The sequence below is a fragment of the Prionailurus viverrinus genome, chromosome B4 (assembly GCF_022837055.1).
Source record: "Prionailurus viverrinus isolate Anna chromosome B4, UM_Priviv_1.0, whole genome shotgun sequence".
Lineage (NCBI taxonomy): Eukaryota > Metazoa > Chordata > Mammalia > Carnivora > Felidae > Prionailurus > Prionailurus viverrinus.
Genome location: NC_062567.1, coordinates 31,014,652 through 31,029,215, shown reverse-complemented (window position 1 = coordinate 31,029,215; position 14,564 = coordinate 31,014,652).

Here is a 14,564-nt window from a genome sequence, read left to right as displayed (position 1 = left end):
CAATTAGCTATTTCAGAAGTATTAAAGACAATGACTAAAAGACATGACCCATTAATCTTCCCAAGAAACCCATGGATTTTTACAAGGCATTTTTTGTATGAAATATAATTTATTGTCAACTTGGCTTCCATACAACACCCAATGCTTATCCCAACAGGTGCCCTCCTCAATGCCCATCACCCACTTTCCCTTCTCCCCCCTACCCTACAAAGCATTTTTAAAAATTGTTTGTTTTGTTTTGAAAAACAAAGCTTAAACCCAATTAGGTAATTTTGCTATATAAGTGAGAGGGAGTGTGGGACGGTGTTTGAGAGTGTGAACCCTGGGGCCATAATACCCAAGTTCATATCTTGGTTTGCCAACTTTGACCTTGGGCAAACTGTCTTTCCTGTGCCTTACTTTCTTCATCTGTAAAATGAGGATAATAATGTATTTACTTCATAGGTTTGTTGTGAGGATTAAATAGTGCTAACATGTATGAACACTTAAAAAGTTCATGGCATATAGTGATCAGGTGCTAGTTATTGTGGCTATTAATTAAGTGTGAGATGTGGGAGGGGAGAGCCAGTAGTGTTAGAAACCAGTGTCTTTCATATATCAAACTGCAAAACAGGTAGCCTCTCCTGATTCCTGATTCTCAGCTCAGGAACTAGGCTTTGCAGGTGACTCTAACTACTTAAAGAAGTGCCAAACCTTTTTTTTTTTTTTTTTTTAATGTTTATTTAGGAACATATTTAATTAAAAAAATTTTTTTTAATGTTTATTTATTTTTGAGAGACAGAGAGAGACAGCATGAGCTGGGGGAGGGGTAGAGAGAGAGGGAGACATAGAACATGAAGCAGGCTCCAGGCTCTGAGCTGTCAACACAGAGCCCGGTGCAGGGCTTGAACTCACTAGCCGTGAGATCATGACCTGAGCCGAAGTTGGACACTTAACCAACTGAGCCACCCAGGTGCCCCAAGAACATATTTAATTTTCTGAATATGCAGGACAGTCATAGTTTTTTAAAAAGTATGAAAACGCTTTAATGTGAAGAACTTTCTATTCCTATCTACCATCTAGCAAGTTCCTTCCCAAGTACTCTCCCAAGTACTGGCCACTGCTATTTGTTTTTTTGTTTCTTCTTCTAGCATTTCTTTGTACATATCTAAAAAAATATGGATGTAGATCCTAATTTTTCTTTTTTTTAAAAATACAATTGTATGTTATATATACTGTTTTATTCCTTGTTTTTTTACTTTTCGAAGGTATAGAATGATTTTGAGGGAGATAAAGGAAAGTATGTTATGATGTGGACCTTTGGAAATAGGACTAGGCTGGTTTTGGTTCTGGCTCTGCTACTAACTTGCTCTATAATTTTGCAAAAGTCACTTAATCTTGCATCACAATTTTCTCACTTAAAAGATGGCAATAAAAATTACCTGCCTTATTTTATGATACTTTGTGTCAAGTGAGCAAAAATCTATACAAACTTTGAAAAGTATTAAGTGACATACATAGAATGGGGTATTGAAAATCCTACATAATATTTAATATTATGAAATAGGATGGTTAAGTCTTTTTATTAAAATAGGTTAAAATATTTGAAAGAGGGGCATCTGGGTGGCTCAGTTGGTTAAGGATCTGACTCTTGGTTTTGGCTCAGGTCATGATCTCCCAGTTTCTCAGTTCAAGACCCATCTGAGGCTCTGTGCTGACAGTTCAGAGCCTCTTAAAAAAATATTTGAAATAGGTGCATGAAATAGAAAGGTTAAATAGATACTGACTTTTTATATAGGCACATTTAGTTGAATTAAGTAAGACTTAAATGGTTCACTAGAGATTTGTGTATAGTTACATAGCCAACTGCAAATTATCACTTTCTGTGAACTATTTAAAAATTTTTTAAGTGTTTATTTATTTTTGAGAGAGAGAGAAAGAGAGAGAGATTGAGAGGTGGAGGGGCAGGGAGAGAGGGAGACACAGAATTCAAAGCAGGCTCCAGGCTCTTAGCTGTCAGTGCAGAGCCCAATGCAGGGCTCGAACCCACGAACTGTGAGATCATGATCTGAGCTGAAGTCTCACAGCTGAGACTGAAATCACTCTAGGTCCATCCATGTTGTCACAAATGGCAGATCTCATTCTTTGTTTATGGCTGAGTAATATTTCATTATAATATATATATATATATGTATATATACATATATATAGATAGTTAGATAGATAGATATATACATATATATATATATGCCACAACTTCTTTTATCCATTCATCTAAGTCTGACTTAACTGACTGAACCACCCAGGCACCTGTGAACTATTTAAACTAATCAGGTAATATGGGGCGCCTGGGTGGCTCAGTCGGTTGAGCCTCCGACTTCAGCTCAGGTCACGATCTCGCGGTCCGTGAGTTCGAGCCCCGCATCGGGCTCTGGGCTGATGGCTCAGAGCCTGGAGCCTGCTTCCGATTCTGTGTCTGCCTCTCTCTCTCTGCCCCTCCCCCGCTCATGCTCTGTCTCTCTCTGTCTCAAAAATAAATAAACCTTAAAAAAAATTAAACTAATCAGGTAATAGGTTAAAAAATAATATGCTTTTAAGAGACTCTTAAAAACTGAGAACAAACTGAGGGTTGATGGGGGGTAGGAGGGAGGGGTGGGTGGGTGGGTGATGGGTATTGAGGAGGGCACCTTTTGGGATGAGCACTGGGTGTTGTATGGAAACCAATTTGATAATAAATTTCATATAAAAATAATATGCTTTCTGCCTTACCTTTACTTATGGCTTTTAGGAAGAGGAGGGTGGGGGCTAGTGACTAAGGAGGTAATAGAGTTTGTAAGAGAATATATATTTTTTCAAACTAGTATAATATACATATTTATGTATTTTTCTATTTCTTTTTTAAATGAAGTTGATGCACAATGTTACATTAGTTTTAGGTGTACAGCATAGTGATTGGACAACTCTACATTATGCTATGGTTATGCTGTGCTCACCATAAGTGTAGTTACCATCTGTCACCACACAACGTTATTGATTACCATTGATTATATTCCCGATGCTGTGCTTTTTATCCCTATGAATTATCATTCCATAACTGGAAGCCTGTATCTCCAATTCCCCTTCATCTATTTTGGCCCTGCCCCCATCCCCCTTTCTTCTGGCAACCATCAGTTTGTCTTTTGTGTTTATGGGTCTCTTCCTGCTTTTTGTATGTTTATTCATTTGTTTTGTGTTTTAGATTCCACAGATAAATGAAATCACTCTAGGTCCATCCATGTTGTCACAAATGGCAGATCTCATTCTTTTTTTATGGCTGAGTAATATTTCCATATATATATATATAGCATATATATATATATATAGTATATATATATAGCATATATATATATAGATATATATATATAGCATATATATATATATAGCATATATATATCTATATGCCACAACTTCTTTTATCCATTCATCTATTGATGTATATTTGGGTTGCTTCTATATCTTGGCTATTGTAAATAATGCTGCAATAAACATAGGGGTAGATACATGTTTTTGAATTAGTATCTTCTTCTTCTTTATTTACCTATTTATTTATTTATTTATTTATTTACATTTTAGCTAACATACAGTGCAATACTGGTTTCAGGAGTAGAATTAAGTGATTCATCACTTATATACAACATCCAGTGATCATCACAAGTGCTCTCTTTAGTCACCCATCTAGTCCATCTCCTACCTCCCTCTGTCAACCCATAGTTTGTTCTCTATCATTAAGAGTTTCATGTGGTTTGTTTCCCTCTCTTCCCACCCCTTCCCATATGTTCATTTGTTTTGTTTCTCAAATTCCACATATGAGTAAAATCATATGATGTTTGTCTTTCTCTTATTGACTTATTTTGCTTAGCATAATACATTCTAGTTCCATACATGTCATTGCAAGTGGTAAGATTTCATTCTTTTTGATGGTCGAGTAATATTCCATTGTATTCCACACCTTCTTTGTGAACTAGTATTTTCATTTTCTTCAGATAAATACCTAGTAGTGGAATTATTGGATAGTATGGTATTTCTATTTTAATTTTTTGAGGGACCTCCATACTGTTTTCCATAGTGGCTACACCAATTTACATTCCAGCAACAGTACACAAAGGTTCCTTCTTGTGAGAGAGTATTTGGTTTGGCTAAAGACAAAGGCTGAGAATATCTGGACCAAGAGGGGTAAATCTGCTCTGAAAGATAAGCAAGAGGCCATCACAGAGAAGCAGGTACAGGTGGGTAAGGTTTTGGTACGTACTTGAGTTTTAAAAATGGATTCATGAGGCAATATTTATGGGATCAAAAACCAAAAAAATCAAATTGACCAGAGTGAAAAATAGCCTGGGTCCTAGGCTGGCTCTGCTGCTATATGGAATGGACTTTATTTTCAGGTTCTTTTAACAGTCCATGTTACTTGTTATATTTGTAACATATAAAATACTTTTTATTCATTCAAACAACTTTACTAAAAGAAACATGAAAATTAAGTAGTGTATATCTTCTCTTTGATATACATTCATGTTTTTTTTATTATAAACACATATTGACTACTTTGAGTCCTGCAGTTTTTTTTTCATTTAATATTATCATCTACTCAGTTTCCAACATTATCTATTTCCTTATAACATGCATTTGTTTCCTAGGGTGGCTGTCACATATTACCACAAACTGAATGGGTTAAAACACAGAAATTCATGCTTTCACAGGTCTGGAGATTAGGAGTCCAAAATCAAGGTGTCTCTCCCTGAAGGCTGTAGGGGAGAATCTTTCCTTGCCTTTTTCAGATCTGAGTGGCTCCTGGCATTCACTGCCTTGGAGCAGCATAACTCCAATCTTCATTTGGCCTTCTGTGTTTCTATCTTCTTTTCTGATGCTTTCAAGGGAACTTGTCATTAAATATAGGACCCATCCTAATCCAGATGATCTCATCTTGATGCATCTTAATTGTATCTAAAAAGACCAGTATCCCAAATAATAGTGTGAGGTTCTTAGTGGCATATCTTCTGAGTGGCCACAACTCAACCCTCTCCTATACATTAGTAGCCATATAATATTCCTTCCTATTAACATGTTGGCCATTTCAGTTCTTTCTGACTTTTTCTGCTAATAAGAACAGCAGCTCGAAACAGATTGCATATGAAAATGCTATGAAACAGTACTATTATTTTCCTTGTGTGTTATGTTCCTGGAATAGTTTCCAAAGTCAATTTATAATGTCAGTGGTAACAACAGGAATCCAGCTCTTTTAACATACTGCCAGGTGTGGTCCAGAGAGACTGGATCACTTTGTAATACTCATACAAATATGTGAAATACACTATGAGTAGGGAGATAAAGCAACCAAAGTCACAACAACAAAGAGCAAGTAACACACTCCAAAAACCACCTCCTGAAGGGCCAGGCCCTGGACAGTGTATGACCCCTCTTTAATATAGTAGTGCTAGCAGGTGCAGGGCACATAACAAGCTTTTAAAACACTAGCCAAAATGATGAAATGGAAGAATTCCCCTCAAAAGAAATTCCAGGAAGAAATGACAGCTAAAGAATTGATCAAAACAGATATAAACAATATAACTGAACAAGAATTTATAATAATAGTCATAACATTAATTGCTGGGCTTGAAGAAAGCATAGAAGACAGCAGAGAATCTATTGCTGCAGAGATCAAGGAACTAAAAAATAGTCATGATGAATTAAAAAATGTAAATGAGGTGCAAAATAAACTAGATGCAGTGACAGCAAAGATTGAAAAGGCAGAGAAGAGAATAAGTGAAAAAGAAGATAAAATTATGGAAAAAGATGAAGCTGAGAAAAAGATTAAAAAATTCTGGACCATGAGGGGAGAATTAGAGAACTAAGTGATTCAATGGAACATAATATTATCTGTATCATAGGAGTTCCAGAAGAAGAAGAGAGAGAGAAAGGGGTGGAAGGTGTACTTGAACAAATCATAGCTGACAACTTCCCCAATCTGGGGAAGGAAACAGACATTGAAATCCAGGAGGCACAGACACCTCCCTTCAGATGTAACAGGAATCTATCTTCTGCACGACATATCATAGTGAAACTGGCAAAATACAAAGATAAGAGAGAATTCTGAAAGCAGCTAGGGACAAATGGACCCTAACTTACAAGGGTAGCTACATAAGGCTAGTAGCAGACCTATCTACTGAAACTTGGCAGGCCAGAAGGGAGTGGCAGGAAATACTCAATGTACTTAATAGGAAAAATATGCAGCCAAGGATCCTTTATCCAGCAAGCCTGTCATTCAGAATAGAAGGAGAGATAAATGTTTTCCCAGACACAAAAACTGAAAGAGTTCACCACTAAACCAGCCCTGCAGGAGATCCTAAGGGAGACTCTGAGCGAAATGTTGCAAGGACCACAAAAGACCAGAGACATCACTGCAAGCATGAAACCTAAAGGTAACACAGTGACTCTAAATCCATATCTTTCACTAACAACACTGAATGTAAATGGACCAGATGCTCCAATCAAAAGACACAGGGTATCAGAATGGATAAAAAAAAAAAAAAAAAAAAAAAAAGACCCGTCCATTTGCTGTCTATAAAAGACCCATTTTATTTATTTATTTATTTATTTATTTATTTATTTATTTATTTATTAAATACATGAAATTTATTGTCAAATTGGTTTCCATACAACACCCAGTGCTCATCCCAACAGGTGCCCTCCTCAATACCCACCACGCACCCTCCCCTCCCTCCCACCCCCCATCAACCCTCAGTTTGTTCTCAGTTTTTAAGAGTCTCTTATGCTTTGGCTCTAGCCCACTCTAACCTCTTTTTTTTTTCCCTTCCCCTCCCCCATGGGTTCCTGTTAAGTTTCTCAGGATCCACATAAGAGTGAACACATATGGTATCTGTCTTTCTCTGTATGGCTTAATTCACTTAGCATCACACTCTCCAGTTCCATCCACGTTGCTACAAAGGGCCATGTTTCATTCTTTCTCATTGCCACGTAATACTCCATTGTGTATATAAACCACAATTTATTCATTCATCAGTTGATGGACATTTAGGCTCTTTCCATAATTTGGCTATTGTTGAGAGTGCTGCTATAAACATTGGGGTACAAGTGCCCCTATGCATCAGTACTCCTGTATCCCTTGGGTAAATTCCTAGCAGTGCTACTGCTGAAGAGACCCATTTTAGACCTGAGGACACCTTCAGATTGAAAGTGAGGGGATGGAGAACCATCTATCATGCTACTGGAAGTCAAAAGAAAGCTGGAGTAGCTATACTTACATCAGACAAGCTAGATTTTAAACTAAAGGCTGTAACAAGAGATGAAGAAGGGCATTATATCATAATTATGGGGTCTGTCCATCAAGAAGAGCTAACAGTTATAAATGTTTACACACCCAATTTGGAAGCACCCAAATATATAAGGCAATTAATCACAAACATAAGCAACCTTATTGATTAGAATGTGGTAATTGCAGGAGACTTTAATACTCCACTTAACAGCAATGGCAGAAAATCAAGAAAGGCACAAAATCATCTAGGCAGAAAATCAAGAAAGAAACAATGGCCCTGAATGATACACTGGACCAGATGAACTTGACAGATATATTCAGAGCTTTTCATCCTAAAGCAGCAGAATACACATTCTTCTCGAGTGCACGTGGAACATTCTCCAAGATAGATCACATACTGGGTCACAAAACAGCCCTCGATAAATATAAAAGAATTGAGATCATACCATGCACATTTGGGGATTGAAATGCTATGAAACTTGAAATCAACCACAGGAAAAAGTTTGGAAACCCTCCAAATGCATGGAGGTTAAAGAACATCCTACTAAAGAAAGAATGGGTCAACCAGGCAATTAGAGAAGAAATTAAAAAATATATGGAAACAAATGAAAATAAACACAACAGTCCAAATGCTTTGGGATGCAGCAAAGGTAGTCTTAAGAGGAAAATACATTGCAATCCAGGCCTATCTCAAGAAATAAGAAAAATCCCAAATACAAAATCTAACAGCACACCCAAAGGCACTAGAAGCAGAACAGCAAAGAAACCTCAAGGCCAACAGAAGGAGAGAAATAATAAAGATCAGAGCAGAAATAAACAATATATAATCCAAAAAAACTCAGTAGAACAGATCAATGAAACCAAGTGTTGGTTTTTTGAAAAAAATAAACAAAATTGATAAACCTCTAGCCAGACTTCTCAAAAAAGAAAAGAGAGAGGACCCAAAGAGATAAAACCATGAATGAAAATGGACTTATCACAACAAATCCCTAGAAATGCAAACAATTATGAGACAATAGTATGAAAAAGTATATGCGAAGAAATGGACAAATTCCTAGATACCCACACACTAACAAAATTTAAACAGGAAGAAATAGAAAATCTGACCAGACCCATAACTAGTGAAGAAATTGAATCAGTTATCAAAAATCTCCCAAAAAATAAGAGTTCTGGGCCAGATGGCTTCCCAGGTGAATTCTACCAGACATTTAAAGCAGAGTTAATACCTGTCTTTCTCAAGCTGTTCCAAAAAATAGAAACAGAAGGAAAACTTCCAGACTCATTGTGTGAAGCCAGCATTACCTTGATTCCCAAACCAGGCAGAGACCCCACAAAAAAGGAGAATTACAGGCCAATATCCCTGATGAACACAGATGCAAAATTTCTCAACAAGATACTAGCAAATTGAATTCAACAGCATACAAAAAGAATTATTCAGCATGATCAAGTGGGATTCATTCCTGGGCTGTGGGGCTGTTCAGTATTTGCAAATCAATCAATGTGATACATCACATTAATAAAAGAGAGGATAAGAACCATATGATCCTGTCAATAGATTCAGAAAAGCACTTGACAAAATACAGCATCTTTTCTTAATAAAAACCTTCAAGAAAGTAGGGATAGAAGGGACATACCTAAACATCATAAAAGCCATATATGAAAATCCCACATCCTCAATGGGGAAAAACAGAGCTTTCCCCCTGAGATCAAGAACACGACAGGGATGTCCACTCTCACCATTGTTGTTTAACATGTTTTGGAAGTCCTAGCATCAGCAATCACACAACAAAATGAAATAAAAGGCATCAAAATTAGCAAAGAAGAAGCCAGACTTTCACTTTTCACAGACCACATGATACTCTACATGGAAAACCTGAAAGCCTCCACCAAAAGTCTGCTAGAATCGATACATGAATTCAGCAAAGTTGCAGGGTACAAAATCAATGTTCAGAAATCGGTTGCATTTCTATACACCAATAATGAAGCAACAGAAGGAGAAATCAAGAAACTAATCCCATTTAAAATTGCACCAAGGACCATAAAATACCAAGGAATAAACCTAACCAAAGATGTAAAAGATCTGTATGCTAAAAACTATAGAAAACTTATGAGGGAAATTGAAGAAGACACAAAGAAATGGAAAACATTCCATGCTCGTGGATTGGAAAAATAAATATTGTTAAAATGTCAATGCTACCCAAAGCAATCTGCTTTTCAGTGCAATCCCAATCAAAATTGCACCAGCATTCTTCTCAAAGTTAGAACAAACAATCATAAAATTTGTATGGAACCATAAAAGACCCCGAATAGCCAACATAATATTGAAGAAGAAAACCAAAGCGGGAGGCATCACAGTCCCAGACTTTAGCCTCTACTACAAAGTTGTAATCATCAAGACAGTATGGTATTGGCACAAAAACAGACACATAGACCCATGGAATAGAATAGAGAACCCAGAATTGGACCCACAAATGTATGGAGAACTAATTTTTGACAAAGCAGGAGAGTATCCAATGGAAAAAAGACAGTCTCTTTAGCAAATGGTGCTGGGAGAAGTGGACAGCAACATGCAGAAGAATGAAACTAGACCACCTTCTTATACCATACACAAAAATAAACTCGAAATGGATGAAAGATCTAAATGTGAGACAGGAAACCATCAAAACTCTAGAGAAGAAAGCAGGAAAAACCTCTCTGACCTCAGCCGCAGCAATTTCTTGCTCGACACATCTCCAAAGGCAAGGGAATTAAAAGCAAAAATGAATTATTGAGGCCTCATCAAGATAAAAACTTCTGCACTGCAAAGGAAACAATGAACAAAACTAAAAGGCTACTGACGGAATGGGAAAAGATATTTGCAAATGACATATTGGACAAAGGGTTAGTATCCAAAATCTCTAAAGGGTTTACCAAACTCCACACCTCAAAAACAATCCAGTGAAGAAATGGGCAGAAGACATGAATAGACACTTTTCCAAAGAAGACAGCCAGATGGCCAACCAACACATGAAAAGATGTTCAACATCAAACATCATCAGGGAATGCAAAGGGAAACCATGATGAGATACCCCCTCACACCGGTCAGAGTGGCTAAAATTAACAACTCAGGAAACAGCAGATGCTGGTGAGGATGTGGAGACATGGGAACCCTCTTGCACTGTTGGTGGGAATGCAAACTGGTGCAGCCACTCTGGAAAACAGTGTGGTGGCTTCTCAAAAAACTAAAAATAGAACTACCCTACAACCCAGCAATAGCACTACTGGGAATTTATCCAAAGGATACACTAGTGCTGATACATAGGGGCATATGTACCCCAATGTTTATTATAGAGCTTTCAACAATAGCCAAATTATGGAAAGAGCCTAAATGTCCATCAACTGATGAATGGATAAAGAAGATGTGGTTTATATATACAATGGAATACTACTTGGCAATGAGAAAGAATGCAATCCTGCCATTTGCAGCAACGTGGTTGGAACTGGAAAGTACTACACTAAGTGAAATAAATCAGTCAGAGAAAGACAGATATCATATGTTTTCATTCATATGTGGAACTTGAGAAACAGAAGACCATGGGGGAAGGGAAGGGGAAAAAAATAGTTACAAACAGAGAGGGAGGGAGGCAAACCATAAGAGACTCTTAAATACAGAGAACAAACTGAGGGTGGACAGAGTGTGGGGAGAGGGGAAAATGGGTGATGGGCATTGAGAAGGACATTTGTTAGGATCAGCACTAGGTTTTGTATGTAAGCGATGAATCACGGGAATCTACTCCCAAAACCAAGAGCACACTGTACACACTGTATGTTTGCCAACTTGACAATAAATTATATTAAAAAAAATAAATAAATAAAATCATTAAATTAAAAAAAAAAGAAAGAACTGGATAGAAAAAAAGAGATAATTCAATCAATAGTTTCAGTATCTGACAGGAGGTAAATATCTAACAAGTGAAGAATTAACTGTATACAGAATAACAAGGCCTCAAAGAGAAGATAATGACCCAATCGCCTAATCTTTCTTATGGTGCTACTTTACCCCACACAGATCTGTTGATGTTTTTTTAGGGGCTGGCAGCTGAAGAAGGTGGTTACCTGAGCTGTAACAGAGACTTAGATGCAATGAGGGTAAGGGCTTCAGCACTGGCCTCTAATCAGCTTGAGCCAATTTGTCAGGGAGATGAGTTTTTTCTTAGTTCCCCCACCTCAATGTTCTTTGCACTTTGTTAAGTGCACCCCCAGGCCTAAGTGCCCACTGCCTCACATTCTCACTGCCTCATCTTTCCGCTGAATTCTATGTAGCTGACTGATGTCACTTCCAGGAGAGGTGAGCTTAAGAGGGATTAAAGCTAAAGTTATGGAGATGATGTCCTGAAAGTTGCCATTTTTGGCATCAACCTGTTGGGAGGAGTGTGAGCAGGGGAAGAATCAGGGCCAGTAGGAAAATGTTGCTTTCCCCAGCTTAAAAAAAAAACAACCCAGATTCCCTAAGGTTGGTTTTGAAAGGAGACTTGCCTGGGAGAAGGGTAAACTGGATTGTGTGACTCCAAATTTGTCCTGTCTCACCTTCTCCTTGATGGTCTATTGATGATTATGGTGGCCACAACCATGCAGACCTCAAAGGGGAACCATTTCATCTGTGATTACTGTGGCCAAAATGCCCATCCTTCTTTTCTCTTAGTGCCTGGCAGCATATGAGAAACAAGCTTGGAATATTAATATGTATATTTGAGAGTACTTAAGGCTAGGAAATAACCAAAGTTAAATAAATGTGGTGCATACCTAAATCTAGATAATCTGATTATAAAATCTAGTCTGCTCTCTGGAATGCACAGGCTCACAGCAGTGTAGGTGCCTGGATATTAACAGATCTTTTTCCAGCTCTTTCTCCAAGTTCCTAGTCTCCTTCCACATGGGAAACCCTACCTTTAATACACATCTCTGGGAGCACCAACCTAGATGTGTGGACTCTCAAAGTCTAAGCTAAGAGAAGGAGGAGAAGCCCTCTCTACCTACAGTCTGCCTTTCCCATTCCAGTTTATAGGTAGTAATTAAACATTTGACTTTAGCCTCTGGTGCAGATTCCCTGAGTGCAAACTCCCTTTCTACCCCTTAACAGTTGTGATCAGGATTGAGTTAACATTTCTAATTCTCAGATTCTTCATCTGTTAAATGGAATAATAAAATTTTAATTTCAGAGGTTTGTGGTGAGGAGCAAAAGAGATAAACCCTTAGCATTGTGTTTGGCTCAGTGTCAGCAAGTATTAAATAATAAGCACAAATAAATATTGTATAAATAATAAGTATATAAATATCATGAAGACTAACTCTTCTCTTGGATGATTGATAGAAATTACCTTACCTCTTATTCAAATGGAATTGGCTCAACTCTTTAGACTATCACAATAATGATTATATTTGAGAATGTGACTTCACAGCCCAAAAATTCATGCAAGACAAAATACACTCACAGGTAGTAACCGGAATGTGAAGTAATTTCTTTACCAAGCCTAAATTATGATGAATAAGAACTTGTTTTCTCATAAATGTAAATATAAATATAAAAATAATCACTAGTACTGTTATCATTTTTAGAGAGAGAGGAGAAAAGAGAAGTATTTACTTAAGGAATTGGCTCATGTGATTATGGGAGCTGATAAGTCCCATGATATGCAATCAGCAAGCTGGAAACCCAGGAGAACTGAAGGAGTAGTTTTAGTCCAAGAGCAGGAGGCTGATGTCCCAGCTCAGCAGTCAGGTAGGTAGCCATTCTCTCTTAGTCTTTCTGTTCTATTCAAGCCTTCATTTGATTGGCTGAAGGCTACCACATTATCAAGGGCAGTCTGCTCTACTCAGTCTACTGATTCACATGTTAATCTCATTCAGAAATACCCTCACAGACACACCCAGAGTAATGCCTGACCAAATATTTGGGAATCTTGTGACCCAGTAAAGGTGACACATAATTATCATCACAGGTACTAAAAAAACATGTCCTTCCTTCTTTTCAAACTTTTACTCAGGGCTAAGGCATAGGATGGAAGTGGGATGGGGAAGTATCAATGAGATCTGGGTTGCCACAAGTCAAATAATTAAGACAGAGGACTTAAAAACCAAAAGGAAGCAAGCATTTTTTTTTTTTTTTAATTTCAAAGACTCTAAGGTCACTGTCTTAGTCTGCTCCAGCTGCCATAATAAAATATCACACACTGGGTAGCTTAAACAACAGAAATAAATTTTCTCACAGCTCTGGAGGCTAGATACCCAAGACTAAAGTCCAGCAGGGTCAGTTTCTGGTGGACTTCTCTTCCTGACTTATATACAGCCTCCTTTTTGTGTCCTCACATGGCCTTCCTCAGTGCATGTGCACTCCTCGTGTCTCTTCCTCTTCCTATAGGGATACCAGTCCTATTGGTTTAGGGTCCCACTTTTAATAACTTTATTTAACCTTAATTACCTCCCTCAAGGCCCTATCTCCAAATACAGCCACAGTGAGGATTAGGGCTTCAACACAGGAATTAGGAAGCACAATCTAGCATTTATAGAGTAGTCATGGCTTCCTCCATCCCAAACCTAATAAAGGGAAAGAGGATGGAGTTCAAAGGGCATCATGATAATGAAAAGCAATAAATTGCTATTGTAATCACTAGTATTGTCATTATCTATGTTGAGACATTAAGAACCTATTCATAATATATTTGCTGGTTCACAAAGGGAACTTGAAAAATCAGTTTATTCAGCAATGTTTATTGAGCAACTTTGATACACTTAACTAGCTACTTTTGATGGGGAGGACAACATAACTCCTGCCTTTAAGGTGTTCCTATTTGTAGAAATGTTTAAACACATGCACACTCACACATATCTAGAATCCAACATAGAAAAGGATAAACATAACAGAAGAAGTAATGGAATATGCTATGGGAATTTAGGAGAGAAAGAAATATATAATTAGTAATAGTCATTAGCCTTTACTGAGCATTTACCATGTGCTTGGGAGTTAGCTTAATCATGATTCTCAGTTTTTAGGATCTTATAAGACAGACAACAACAGTTCAGCTCATAATTTAATAGTGGGTAAAATTTAGTACTCTAGTCAAAGCAGCTCATTTCTTGCAGAAAAGCTATGAATTTGCTTGGAGTGACTTGATGATTGGTTGTCAGGTGCCTGGGAAAAGTGGGATGGGAGAGTGGATTTCATATTTCAGCAGGGATTGACCTCTGCTGGGGAAAGTGAATGGAGGTTTAATAATGTGGCCAAAATATGAAGTATAAA